Source organism: Dasypus novemcinctus, chromosome 3 (assembly GCF_030445035.2).
Source record: "Dasypus novemcinctus isolate mDasNov1 chromosome 3, mDasNov1.1.hap2, whole genome shotgun sequence".
Taxonomy (NCBI): Eukaryota; Metazoa; Chordata; class Mammalia; order Cingulata; family Dasypodidae; genus Dasypus; species Dasypus novemcinctus.
In genome coordinates, this window is record NC_080675.1 from 109472355 (window position 1) to 109486961 (window position 14607).

The following is a 14607-nucleotide window of genomic DNA, read 5'->3' on the forward strand; positions in this document are numbered from 1 at the left end:
TAAGGGAGAATTTCTGGTATCAGGGATTTATGGGTGGAAGGTAGTGTGGACAGAGATTGTGCTCTGGATTCTAAAATCACACCATATGAGTAGCCACCTGTCTTATAAGCAAAAATACAGCATCTATACTCCTGCACATGCATTACACATGCTTTCACTGTTAAATGACCTGTCTTCCCACACTCTGCAGAAAAGCAGAGGACTTTGGTTTGAGTGAAATGTGTACTTATATGCAACCATCAAGGCCCAGACCATCCATCAGTCCACTGCATTCCGGGATAGCTCTACCCGCAAGCATGGAGGTTCAAAGTAGCATGAGGTCAGATCATGAGCTTAGGTAAGAACTTGGTGATACCGTCCAACATAAAAAGACCCATCCATTTAGTTCACTTTTTAATTTACATTCAAAATTTTATTTGGCTCACAGATCAATGCTTCCTGTTGTGGTCTGGATCTCTGCCCTGGGTCAGCCTCTGCATTCTGGGACCCACAGGTTGGTACAGAGACTACGTAAGGACTCAGATCCTGCCTTGCTGATCAGTTCATAAAATAAGCAATTCCCTGATTTTAATCCTTGGGACTAACTTTGAAGTTAGGTTGGGATTAGCAGGCATTCAAACTGTAAATGTATACAAAGCAGCATGCAGATTAGAAGACCCCAAGAGATTAAAATAAGACTGCAGAACCTCTTGTGTACTCTCCTCTACTCTTGTCTGAAGCCACTTAGCTGCCACCAGGCTTTCTGTAGCTGTCAAAACCCCAAACTTAAAGCTATTGGCTCAGCAATTAGACTCTGGGTTTTGGGGTCAGGAAGTTAGCTTGGGGAGGTGGGTGGAGTTTTTCTGTGGCATCTGAGCTTCTGTAGAAAAATTGTTTGATCTTTGCAGACTCCTAAAATGATATCTTACTACACTGTCAGTGGGTCTTTAGTAGGCTATAGGCCGTGATTGGGGGATGGGGAAATTTTACCTGCCATTTAAGATTGTGCTGTTTGACATTCAGAGGGGCAGCCCCTGACTAGGAAACCAAGCACTAAAGGCCAGACTAATATCTGATGAAAAGAAGGGTAATAAAAGGACCCAGGCTTTATCTTGTTAATACCTTCCCTGGCTCTGACAGATACTGCAGGCTTGCTCCAATGATTAGGCCCTAAACCAACTAGGATCTCTAAACCTCACAGTGGAGAGCAAGAGGCTGTAAGAACTTCAAGAGAAATCTGTGGACAGATTCTGGAGTGTCGCTTTTTGTGGTTAAGATGGTCCAACAGAGGTCTTTTATTCTCTAACTAGTCATTTGTTATGGATTGAATCATGCACCCCACAAAGACATGTTCAAGTCCTAATCCTTGGTCCTGTGGATGTGAACTCATTTGTAAGTCAGATATTTGATGTTATTAATGAAGATGAGGTCAAACTGAATCCGGATGGGCCTAACTTAATCCGGTATGACTGGAGCCCATCTAAGCAGAGGATATCTGGACATGGTAGTAGGAGGCAGACTGAGAGCAAAACAGCTAGCTCTGTGGCAGAGGCAGAGGAGGAGTGATGGATTGCCAGCAAGCCCCCACCAGAACCCTACGAGCGTCAAAGAAGGCATGATCCTACCAACACCTTGATTTTGGACTTCTAGTTTCCAAAACTGAGAGAATAGATTCCTGTTGTTTAAACCAACTGGTCTCTGGTACTTTGTTACAGCAACCTTGCCAAACAAAGACACCATTCTAAGGGGAAAAAACCTGTCCAAGAGAAACCTATTTTCAGAGAGTCATCCAAAGAAAGCAGTAGCTTAAGTCAAATCTCTTCATAAGAAGGTGAGAATAAATGTCCTCTCTCCTTAAAACCAGTGGTGAGCTGGCAGGCACTCTTCTTTCTACATTGCACCAGGAGCCCAAGAACAATGGATAAGTGAATATGTAGTCCATAGTAATTTCCCTGTTTAAGGAGAAGATTGCATAGATGTCTCAGAGAAGATGGTGATAGAGTCAGCATGCCAGTGTGAATAAAGTAAGATAATCCAGGTAGGAGCTTTGAATAAAGGTCAGAGACACGGAGAAATAGGAAATCAGGATGCAACACTCTTAAGAAGAAAAAGGTGGAGGAGGACCTATGGCAGGACTCAAAGAACCAGCCTCAGAGAGGAGACCCACACGATAGAATTCCTAGGGAATAGTTCTTAAGGGGTTAGGGAAGCAGAGAGATGCTCCTTTCAACCTTTACTAATGAGATTTCTAGGGCCAAATAGAAAAAACTTATTTCTCTAGAAATTGAAGCATATTTCTAGATGGGACAGGAAGATGGAAGCAGGATTTGAATAAAGAATTTTAACTCAGAGGATTAGGCTCTAGACCAGTACTGTTCAATGAAAACATTGTGCACCACAAATATCAGTATATATTTTCTAGGAACCACTTCAAAAATTTGAAGAAGTAAAAGGTAAAATTAATTTTATTAAATATACCCAATGTACCCAAAATGTTATCACCTTAATGTATAAACAATATAAGTGATATAAGAACTAGTAACAAGATGTTTTACATTAAATTTAATATTAAATGAATTACAATGAGATAAAATTTTAAATTTAGTTCCTAATTTGCACTAGTCACATTTCAAGTGCTCAAGAGTCACGTGTAGCTAGTTGCTCCTGTATCAGATCATTTAGGTCTGGAACAAGGGCCCTCACATGATGGAGTCTTTTTAATACTTCAAATTTGATCAAGCCAACTGAGTTATAAGAGTTTATGTAGGGGAGCAGATGTAGCTCAGTGGTTGAGTGCCCACTTCCCATATACAAGTTCCTAGGTTCAATCTCTGGTACTTCTTAAAAAAAAAGGTCTATGTGTTTTATCTGAAACTGACATTCTATCCTGTTGTAAAATTTGCTTGGGGACCCTTGCATAACCATCTTTCAGGAGATTATAAGAATGTGGGAAATGGTCAGAGCCCATATTTGCTGTCTTTATCAGTCAGGTTAAGCTAGGTTCTGCTTCAGTAACAAACAATCCCAAAATGCTGGTGGCTTTACTAAACAAAAGTTTATTTTTCACTCATGCTACATGTCCAATTTGGTTTGGTAAAGGGGACTATTTGGGGGTATAGGAGATAATTTACTCTTTATCTTTACTTCATGAGCCAGTCTGACATAACAGCTAGTATCTGAAATAAGTTTGGTAACCAAGGCAGAGGGAAAGAGTGCTCATGACTAAATGATTTCACAATTAAATGATGGGCCAAGAAGTGACATGAGTCACTTCTCTTTATTGGCTATTTCATGGCCACATCCAATTTCTAGGTGACCAGTAAGTGCAATCCTACAATGTACCCAAAAGGCAGGCAGAAAGGTAGCAAACTTGGTGAAGAGGACTACTGACTATCTCACAGTCTTTTGACCTTGGTTGTTTGTTGTGCAGTTAAATTACATCCAGGGACCAGAATGGAATCTCATTTTGAGCTTCATTGAAGAAGGTGGACCACACCTGTTTTGTTAAGGAAATGCTGCCTATGAACTTGTGCTTTTGTTTGTGGAAAGGCCCAGAAAGACAAATTTTTAGGTAGATAAGGTTCAAATATCTGTAAGTCACAGGGAGCAGTATTTTATTTCTCTCTCTGGCATAAAATCAGAGGTGCATTTCTGAATTGGTCTGGGACAAAAGCAAGAATTTCTGCTCAGATACTGGACATTATAAAGGAGATAAAGTAAACAGAAACAGGTTGCCTGTGTCTGGGGAACAGATCCACCCAAGCATTAAACACTGTAAAAATAACCAAGACCAAATATATTTTCAAAGGCTGTAAGTGTGACAACATTAATAAAGGAAAAAGAGGGTATTGAAAATGGAAAATATTGCCTTGTTTATTTTTGAATCATAGAATCATCATTTTTACAGCAGGAAGTCTAACCTCATTTTACAGAATAGAAATTTAAGTAAGAAAGGTTAAATACATCGCCAGAGATTAGTACACTGTAAGTCAATGACCTGGTTGACATTTAGCTCTGGCGTCTAATTCCCTAATTAGTGTTTTTTTCCATCCCAATGAAATGATTTACATATTGATGGAATCAGGGGCTCCTCATTATTTCCTGCCTTACACTAAATTTGTAGCTCTGTGTTCAAGGCTTGATAGATCAGTAGGCTGAAAGTTTCATGAGGTTAGGGACCACAAGTCTTTTTTTCTCTTTTCTTAGTTCCCTTTCTAGATAAAAATAAATGTAATTATTCCACAGTCCACTCCTATAATCATATAAAAATGTCTTTCTGGGACACAACAAATAGGGCATTTCACTGATTATGTTCAAATGCTACCTGAATTCATTTAGGCCAATGTTTGGGGGCGGGTTACCACACTGGATATTGATGGGGATACAGGCATGATGAGACACTGCCCTCAAAGAGTAGAGAGATGAAGAAACAAAATTCACCACAGTAAAAATCACTATGATGTGTAAACAATATTGCGAGTCCAGGAAAAATGCATTCTGGCTTGGAAGTTGAGAAGCTTCCAAAGAGGAGACAGCAGTGGCTGGCTAGGGTTCCTTCCCTCAGGCCCCCCAACCCTTTTCCTTTCAATTCGATTGATGCTTATGTAATCTCCACACACATATACTTTCTCAGTGAAGACAATTTGGACATATTTATTAATGACAAATAAACTAACATTTATTGAGCACCAACTATGTGTAAGTCTCTGACACATTTTATTTCATAGAAACCTGCAATACCTCAATTTTGTTTTTTTGTTTTTTTCTTAAGATTTATTTTATTTATTTCTCTCCCCTTCCCTCCCATTGTCTGCTCTCTGTGTCCATTTGCTGTGTATTCTTCTGTGTCTGCTTGCATTCTTCTCACGTGGCACCGGGAAACTCTGTTGCTTTTTTGTTGCATCATCTTGCTGTGTCAGCTCTCCGTATGTGTGGTTCCACTCCTGGGCGGGCTGCACTTTCTCGTGTGGGGCAGCTCTCCTGCGGGGTGTACTCCTTGCGCATGGGGCTCCCCTATGCGGGGGACACCCCTGCATGGCACGGCACTCCTTGTGAGCAGCAGCACTGCGCATGGGCCAGCTCAACACACGAGTCAGGAGGCCCTGGATATAGAACCCTGGACCCTCCATATGGTAGGTGGATGCTCTATCAGTTGAGCCACAACTGCTTCCCTCAATTTTGTACTTTTATGCTCACTTTGTGCATGAGGTAACAGGCTTCCTTCAGATAATTTGAACAAGATTGATGGAGCTGAGATTTGAACCTAGAACCATTTGACTCCAAAAACATAGCACAATGGTCCTGTGAGGTGGTAGATGTTGCTGCTAAATATCTCAGATAAGTTTCCAAGATCAGGTAGACCATTGACATTTCATTTTACCTGCAGATTTATTTATTTTATAAACTTAGTTGTTTTTACTTCTCTGCAGCAGAGATCTTTGTGTATTTTTTCCACAATATGCTCCATGTGCTTCCATTTGTGCTTGGCACAAAGTAGGTGCTCAATAAATATTTGTTGAGTGAATAATTGATCTTAGCTCATTAAAAATATGTTTTTTTAAAAAAGGTAGTTTTGGGGGCAATAAATAGAAACCACTTCAACTGATCCTTTTACTTGAGTCGAATACAAAGGGGTAAGATGTTTGAAGATAGAGATTGGTGAAAATGTTCTTTCAAGTTGGTAGGCCTTTTACAATTTGTGGAATTTGAGAGGTCTGGGAGAAATGAAGAGATATCCAGCAGACACCTGAAAAAGCAGGCAGAGAGATAAGAAATGGCTGGGGGCTCATCATCAGAGGAGATAGCAGAAGCCCGGGGAAGACGCGGTGGAGGATAAGGGGTGGCGGATAACTGGAAATAGAATCTAGGAGCTTTCTTTTATTTAGAAGGCAGGTATGTCCCAAACTGAACTATTATTCCTTTATTCCTCCCCAAAGCCAGGCCATCTGCCAGTCAGATCTGCTATCTAACATTCTTTTTGCTCTTGTTAACACTTTTTTCTTTCATTTGGACTTACTGTGTCTCTCCAGCACTGTCTTTCAGATCCATATTCTATGAAACTTCCTATCTCTGAATTTCTGCTGCTTCATTATTAAGCCAGTGATCTCTGCTTTTCTGATTGCATATTCTTATCTATGGAGTATTTTTGAAGCATGTCTTCCAGTGTTTATATTTCTTGGTTTTTAATATATGTATACTTACAACTGCTCTAAAATATTATGTACAAATGATAGAAAAATTTAAACACAAGACAAAAATGAAATTAATGATATTTTAAAATATACTAATTATGATGTCTTCAAGCCATTATTAGCTTATAACTCAAGGAACAATATTCGCTTAAGGACATGTTTTATTGCTAATGGTAATGGATGTAAATCCATATTTCAAATGTTTTTGTTTGATAATTTCAAAAATTCATTGACATGCTATCAGATCTGAAAAGATCATCCTTATATTTGTCTCATATTGAAGCTGATGAAGAGCTTTTACCAGAAGAGGTAGAAATGTCAGCCCTGCCATTTTCTTGGTGTTAATCTGTTCTTACCTTATGAATATCATTTTCAATCCATAGATCTTTTACAATAAAAACCTTTCATGGGGTTTGCCCATTTTGTGGGGTTATGATATCTAGTTTTGCTAACTAATTGATACCTCCATTTAAGGAAAGACAGATCCAATTTATCACAAGAATTAAAAAGCAAAGCAGCCACTATCAACTTTTCCTCCTTGTGCAAATTTACTCTTCCCTTAGGACACTTGACAGTCTGACAGGGCCTGATAGAGATCTCAGAGTCACCCTCCCTCCCCCTTCAAGGTATATGCACCCCCTATTGCAAAGCCTTAGTCGCTGTCTATACCCAAAGTGCTTGTTTATTCATTGTCTTAAATTGTTCAGTTTCATAAGTGCTTCTCTTATTTTCTCAGATTTATTAAAAATGCTTTGAGGGAACAGATGGGGCTCAACAGGTTGAGCACCTGCTTCACACAAGGAGGTCTCAGGTTCAGTCTCTGGTGCTTCCCAAAAACAAAGAAACAAACAAGCAAACAAATGAAAAAAACAGCTCAGGGGAAGTGATGTGGCTCAGTGGTTGAGCGCTGGCTTCCTACCCACAAGGTCTGGGGCTCAATCCATGGCCCTGGTACCTCAAAAAAAAAAAAAAAAAGGTTTGACAGCAGAGATGGCCGTGTTGTTTGTCTCTATTGAAGAATTGGTTATATGCTTTATTTAGATCTTTCTTCCTTTATGCACAATGCTATTTTCATGTCATATGAATTAAGGGAAAATTAGTGTCCAAAAGTTTATTTGAACGGCCAATATTTCTGTTTGATGTGTGTGAACAAAACATATGTCTCAGCACCATCTATTATTGTTCCTCTTTGAACTTTTCCAATTTACATCTCTTTTCAAGGCAGATTACTCCCCCTTAAAAGCACTTCAGATTTCTCACTTTATAGCTCTTAATTAGAATGTTCTATTCTCGTATGCTGTCAGTCTCCCCTCCTCCTTGCTTCCTTCCCCCCCACCCCCCAGCTCCTTCTGCAGTACAGAATGTCTCACCTGATGAAGGTGACAAGAAATATACAAAACAAAACCTGGAAAATTACTTTTGGTTTGGCCTCCCTTCCCCAAGATAGCTATTCAGAAATAGCATTTTTCTGTTCAGTTTATTTGCAAGTACCATTTCTTGGCCTGAGTGTCGGCATTTGCACCTTGCTAAATGCATTCACACCTGGAATGATTCAGGACAAACTCGCCTGAGCCCTTTAGTATGTACAGAAGTGAAATAATGGTCTCTTTTCAAGTCATGCATAATGACTGACGGCGGTTGAAAAACCCTCACCGTGGTGACAGGGGGTCTTGCACTGGTTCTTTCTACCCATAATGATGTGCCAATGTGGACAAGCCTCTTCACTGGGCAATATACCTACTTTAAAGGCTTTCTATGAGGATTGTTAAGAAATGGTGTGGTACCCGGGGATCAAGTTAAAATAAAAATGTTCTGATTCGGTGGGTTTGGATTGGGGTCTGAGATTACGTATTTCTAATAAGCTCCCCAATGCTGATGTTACTGGTCACTCTTTGAATAACAAGGATATTTCTATTCGTGGTAGACTAATGGAGGAGAATGGCTGGGTAGGTAAACAGATGGCTAGACACAAGGATTCCTATGTTCTAGCAAATTTGTAGGTCAGTATGGCATAGTAGTCCTGGAAAGTGTTGACTATTGGGGAGGACAAGCCAAATTTTTAACGGTAATTTTTAATTCTGTATCTGTTTTTCTCATGATACTTCAAAACAATGGTAATTAAAATATCTTAAATATCAAAATATAATTTATTAAATAAATATTTCTCTTATCTTAAAAAGAAGAAATGGTGTGGTAAACACACTTGGAAAAAGTGTAAGTAAAATACAAATTCAGGATGTCATGACGAATGTCCTATCTTCTGCAAATAATTCCATTTTTCTTCTCTGAAAACCTGGGCAAAGGACAGTACTCAAATTTTTCCCCAGGAAGAGGTGAGATGAATATTGTTCCTTTTTAAGTCAGTGCTTAGAGAGTGATTTAATGTATGGGGATATCAGTGACAGTTCAAAGTGGCATGTGAGATTAGACTGAGACTAGTGGGAGTTGGGGTGGGGAGGGTAGCCCCCTAAATTTTTGTTTTCTTATTTGTCTTCATTTATTAGCCCTTTCTTTAGCAGTTTCCATGCATTTACTTATACTGCCTTTTGTTGGTTTGGGTCATACCATGTATATACTGACATGGTTAATTGTTTTTTTTTTTTTTTACTTTTATTTTATTTTTTTACAGTTTTTCATGAAAGTTAATAGATCACAAAGAACGTTGCATTAAAAAACATAAAAAACATAAGAGGTTCCCATATGCCCCACTCCCCACCCCCCCCATATGGTTAATTCTTTATTCATTAGTTAATTCAGCAGTATTTATTAAAAAATATATCATGTGCTAGGAATTACTTAAAGGCTGGGGAGAAAATTACCAACAAGAAATATTCCCTGTTCTCAAGGAACCCCAGCTCATGATTTTCGCAGCCTTTAGATATAGAATACATATACTAAATTGTTTTCCCCTACTCCTGCAGAAGTCAAGTTATCTGGTCATGTATCTCAGTTCAAGTCTGGGTTGTGTAGCGTACTAAGGAGTTAAATTTTTCAGGTACCTTGAGAAATAAAACCTTTTAAAAATTGCTCCAGTTCTCACACACTGCTATTTTCTTGGTGCCCATACCACCTGGCTAGGAACCTTCCCCAAGAAAACCCCATTGCATCACTAAATTAAGAATCAATCAAGAAGAACTAAAAGACAAAACAAAACAAAAAGAAGAAAACAAAACAAAACAAAAAACTAACAACAACCAAAAAAAGATACCCAAAAAAAAAAAAAACCAAAAAGAAGCAATCAGGGAAGTGGATGTGGCTCAAGTGATGAGGCTTTCACCTACCATACGGGAGGACCCAGGTTTGATCCCTGGGCTTCCTGGTTAAAAAACAAACAAAGGAACAAAAAAAACATGCCTGTGCTGTGAGTCAGTGCCTGCACAAGTGAGTCATGCAACAAGATGATGACACAACAAAAAGTGAGACAAAGGGGAGAGTCAAGGCGAGGCGCCACAGAAACCAGGAACTGAGGTGGCGCAAGTGACAGAGAACCTCTCTTCAAATCAGAGATTGCCAGGATTGAATCCTGGTGAATCCTAGAGAAGAAAAATGAAAAGAGAAGACAAAAAGAGAAATAGACACAGATCACACAGTGAGTAGACACAGGCAGCAAAAAATAGCAGGGTGGGGGAGGATGGAAAAGAAGCAATCAGCAAGTAGACTATTAAGACAGGCAAATCCTCTCTAGGTTGGGTCTACGAAGTTGGGAAACAGGATGGGAGCGGGGAGAGGTGCTTGAGAATCTCTGACATATTTCTTAGTGGGAAATTGTTTACACCTCTGTATTGGTCAGCCAAAGGGGTGCTGATGCAAAATACCAGAAATCGATTGGTTTTATAAAGGGTATTTTTTGGGGGTAGTTGCTTACAGTTACCAGGCCATAAAGCATAAGTTACTTCTCTCACCAAAGTCTTTTGTCATATGTTGGAGTAAGATGGCTGCTGATGTCTGCCAGGGTTCAGGTTTCCTGGGTTCATCTCTTCCCCAGGCTTGCCTCTCTCTGGGCTCAGCTGCTCTTTTATCTCCACAAGGCCAGCTATAGACTCTTAGGCAAATAATTTGTTTCTCTTCCGAGGGCCTTCTCTCTTTCCTCATGACAAAGCTCCTCTGTATGCTTACTTCCCAGGGCTCCAGCTCAAGACTCCAACCTCCCTTCTCTGCTGTGCAGTTTCTCTATGAGTCCCCACCCACCAAGGGGATGGGGGACTCAATGTCCTACTGACATTGCCCAATCAAAGTCTTAATCATTATTTAATCAAGTAAAAGCAAAACCTCTTAATCCAATACTCTAATATGCCTAGAGGGACAGATCAGTTTATAAACATAATCCAATATCTTTTTAAAATTCATATACCATATCAAACTGCTACAGCCCCTTAGAATTATAGCTTATAAAATATGGCACTTCTATTTTCAAAACATTTATTCTAGTCTCACACAACCTTCTAACAGGTCACGGCAATTATTATGCTTGCTTATTTTACCACAGAGGAGCTGAGTTATCGATGAACTAAATGATTTTCCATTGTCTGAAACTCCTAAGTTGTAGGGTTGGAAGTAAAATTATTAGCACAGGAATTATTTTGTGGTAACATTCTGGTTCTCATCATCTGTTGCTTGCATTTCATGCTGTGCCATTCCAAGTCATATCATGTCATACCATGCCATGTTAACTTATTTATTTTCATTTCGTTTATTCACAAATGTTTATAGAGCATTCTCTTATGTGAGGCAGTGTTTCAATGGTGGAGAAATGAACATGGCATGTTCCTTGAACTCAAGGAACTTTCTATCTATTGTCTATGTTTTATTGATGCCCCTGTCTCTTACTTGCATTCAGCAAAGGCACCTAGAATTTTTGGCACAACTGAGGATTATTCACAGTGCTGGTGGAATTCAGGGTCCAACAGCAATAGTAATGGTGAGTGTCCCGTGGCAGCAGGACCAGCAGTGGTGGCAGCCGTTGTCCAGAGGTGAAGACAACAATAAAGTATCTTAGATAGCATGATCTTACTTGTATTTTTTGAGCCTAGTCTCACTCTTCCTGTCAATTCTCTAATATACCCAATATCCTTCCAAAAATTCATTTTTTAAAGTTGGCATTAGTTTCTGTTGAGTGTAACCAAGAACCCTGATCAGTATAACTTCCCAAGAAATTATATGTGTATATATAAAAAATATATATATTTAAAGAAGTATCTATACAGATAGATGGATAGATACAGACATTTCTTTCCAAAAAATAATTCTAATGCCAGCATGTAAATTCCCTGGCCATTCACATATATGATCCACTCACTGGTCACCCTGCCTTGCTGCTGCCCCTGGGTCTTCAGCACTGTCCTCCTGGCCTTCTGTCCCCACTTACTCCTGCTCTTCCATGCTGCACTCAGTTCATTCTCAATTGGTAGTATCAAGATAGAGAGAGAAATGCTATTGGAAACAGTGACTACTGTCACAAGCACTTATGCCCCTTTTCCTGATTGCAAATGTTGGTAACCTCATTTGAAATCCTGGGAAGTTACACATTATATCTGTTACCAGATATATCAGACTAGAGCATATTTTTGTTTTTTGAAGATGCCCAGGGGATTTTAATGTGAGGCCAGAGGCCAGAGGCCAGGATAGGAACCACTGAGCTACAGAAACAGAAATATTAACAGCAAGAAATAGTTTGTTCAGTCAAAGTTTAAATAGAGAAGAGAAAACTGGGATATATTAAGGTAGGGACTGAAAATGCAGAAAAAGGGGAAGTGGACTTGGCCCAGTGGTTAGGGCATCCGTCTACCACATGGGAGGTCCACGGTTCAAACCCCGGGCCTCCTTGACCCATGTGGAGCTGGCTCATGTGCAGTGCTGATGCGCGCAAGGAGTGCCGTGCCACACAGGGGTGTCCCCCACGTAGGGGAGCCCCACGCGCAAGGAGTGCACCCCATAAGGAGAGCCACCCAGTGCAAAAGAAAGTGCAGCCTGCCCAAGAATGGTGCCGCCCACACAGAGAGCTGACACAACAAGATGATGCAAGAAAAAGAAACACAGATTCCTGCACTGCTGACAACAACAGAAGCGGACAAAGAAGACGACGCAGTAAATAGACACAGAGAACAGACAACTGGGGCCGGAAGGGGAGAGAAATAAATAAATAAAAATAAATAAATCTTAAAAAAAATACAGAAAAACCCTTAAGAATAATATCTTTGTAAATCATGACTCTTTTATTATAGGCAAGGAAAGAGCCAGTAGCAAAAACCATTGAATTCCCCAATCCATATCTAATAACATTCTTTTTTTTAAATTTAGGAGTACCAGGGAATGAACCCAAGACCTTGTGTATGGGAAGCAGGTACTCAACTGCTTGAGCTATATCTGTTCCCCAATCTTTGCTTTCTAATGCTTCCAAGAATACCCTGTATAGTTCTGTACTCAGAGAGGCAGCTACTTAGGTAACATCAATACTTTGAACTTTCTCGTTCTTTGATCCCTTTGTTTCTAGGATTCTTTTCCATTCACTTTCGGAACTTGCTCAACTGCTTATATTCACAGTTTCAACTGCAGGTAGACAGACAGCTTAAGGCAAATGCATTTCAACGTGATGGCTTTGGGCGCCCAGGAGATATTCAGATGTGTTGAATTCAGAGCTGCAGTTCATTTTTCCAAAAGGGCAATGACTGCATGTACATCTGGAGGTTATTGCTGCTTCTTGTTTTTTGCTGTGGAGGAAAGTATACCAGAAGTCAGGATGAATGCTTATAGTTCCATGGTTTGCCTACATATGTATGCACACACATGAACACCTCGAAAGTTCGTGAATTCCCTTCAAGAACAGAACTATTTAAAAATTGTAATGCTCTCCATTGACACCCCCAGCTGAAGAGCAATTTTATAGCATAATTATAATGTATTGCATAATTTGGATAAGCTTTTGTTCTTATTGTGATTTGCCTCAGAGATCTCCCTTTTCACATCCCCCTTCCCACATTGACTGAATTAAGCATATCCAACCCTCAAAAGCTGTTTTTCCTTCAAAGAACAAAAATGCTGCTCTAAGATGAAGAACATGAGAAGGGATGGTGGGAGAGAGTTTTTGTACATGATTCATCTCTTTATTGTGGCAAAGCTAATGTTTTACTGTTCTGAAAAACTTTTTACTTAGGATTTCACTGGGGTGGGAGAAGAGAAATAGAAGCATGCAAAGCCCTGCACAGGGACGAGGCAGGCAGGTTCACTAATCCGCTCATGCCCTAGGGCAAGTCAAAAGGCAAACCGGAGGTTCCAGTTTGCTTATCTTCATAAAGAGGGAAAGACAGCAGATGACCTCTAGATCTCTTAGGCAAGGGAGCTAAGAAAATGGTTGGAAACTAACTTTTTGTGGACCTTAAGAACATGAAAAATTCTGACTCACTTTGGATTTAGTGTTTCAACAATCAGGATAAAGAATTTCAGGCTGGTAATATTTCCAAGTCTTCCAGAAATGCTGTTGATATTTTTCTTTAAATGCAAGGGCCCACTTTTATTTTCTGGTCACAACTCATAGCCCTTAAAGATGAAATAAGCAGAGCGAAAGCATCCAAATTTACTGTCATGAGGCAATGTAGAGTGGGACTTGTTTAGCATGAATACTTTATAAAGAACATCTGAAGCTTTTCTTTTTCTAAGTACTGACTTTTGAAGGAGGTCCCCCACCCAGTCCCACCCCAGCCTTATCTAGAAGGCCAACACTGAGTTGATAAAACATGCTACAGTGTCTTAAAGCACTTGCAACATCAGAAGCTGCCACTATCCATGAAAAATCATCAACCTAATACATATACATCAATCAGCACAGGAACATTCAAAATGACAAAGAACAATTTCTATTTGACTCCTCCCTCTAGCCCCCTTCTTTTAGTGATTTATAGTTATTCTGGTGGTTACCTCTATAACTAAATCATGTGCTGATTTTTCTAGTTCTTGATTTCTTCACTTATCTTCTTTCTGACAGATAAGGATTTGGATCATTCACTCACTATCTCCCTACTGCCCATTTCCTTTCCAATTTTTGATAGCAATGTGACTTTTGTCCTTCTCTTCATTACTTTTCTGACTTCAGGTGCTATGATTTAGTCTCTATTTATTGATCTCTTAATCCGTGGACCTCTTAAATGGTCTTACTCTATCAAATATTCTGGCCAGTTCTTGCACAAGATTTACTTTCTCCCACTCCCCTCCTCTGCTGTCAATTCATGTCTGCCCACCACTTCCTCCAACCTACTGTTGGAATATGACCTTATCCTTGAAGACTTTAGCTAAAATTTAAAAGGTGGCCGTCCCTTTGATCATTCTTACCCCATGAATGAACAATGCTAAAGTGATATCAATTTTTACGTGTTTATTTGCATCCTTTACAGAGTCATCTGTGCTGTAATACCTAACCTGATAAACATCTTGAGGGCAGACAGGC

General features: G+C 39.7%; 1 long non-coding RNA gene across 2 annotated transcripts in view; it reads left to right on the top strand.

Moving 5' to 3' along the window:
• Positions 1–9177: 9177 nt before the first annotated feature.
• LOC111766206 (uncharacterized) overlaps positions 9178–14607 on the top strand; it is a 70549-nt gene continuing 65119 nt past the window's right edge. For both annotated transcript variants that reach the window (XR_009185063.2, XR_009185064.2), the window contains exon 1: positions 9178–9759. This is a non-coding gene — a long non-coding RNA (uncharacterized lncRNA). The remainder of the gene's footprint in view (positions 9760–14607) is intronic.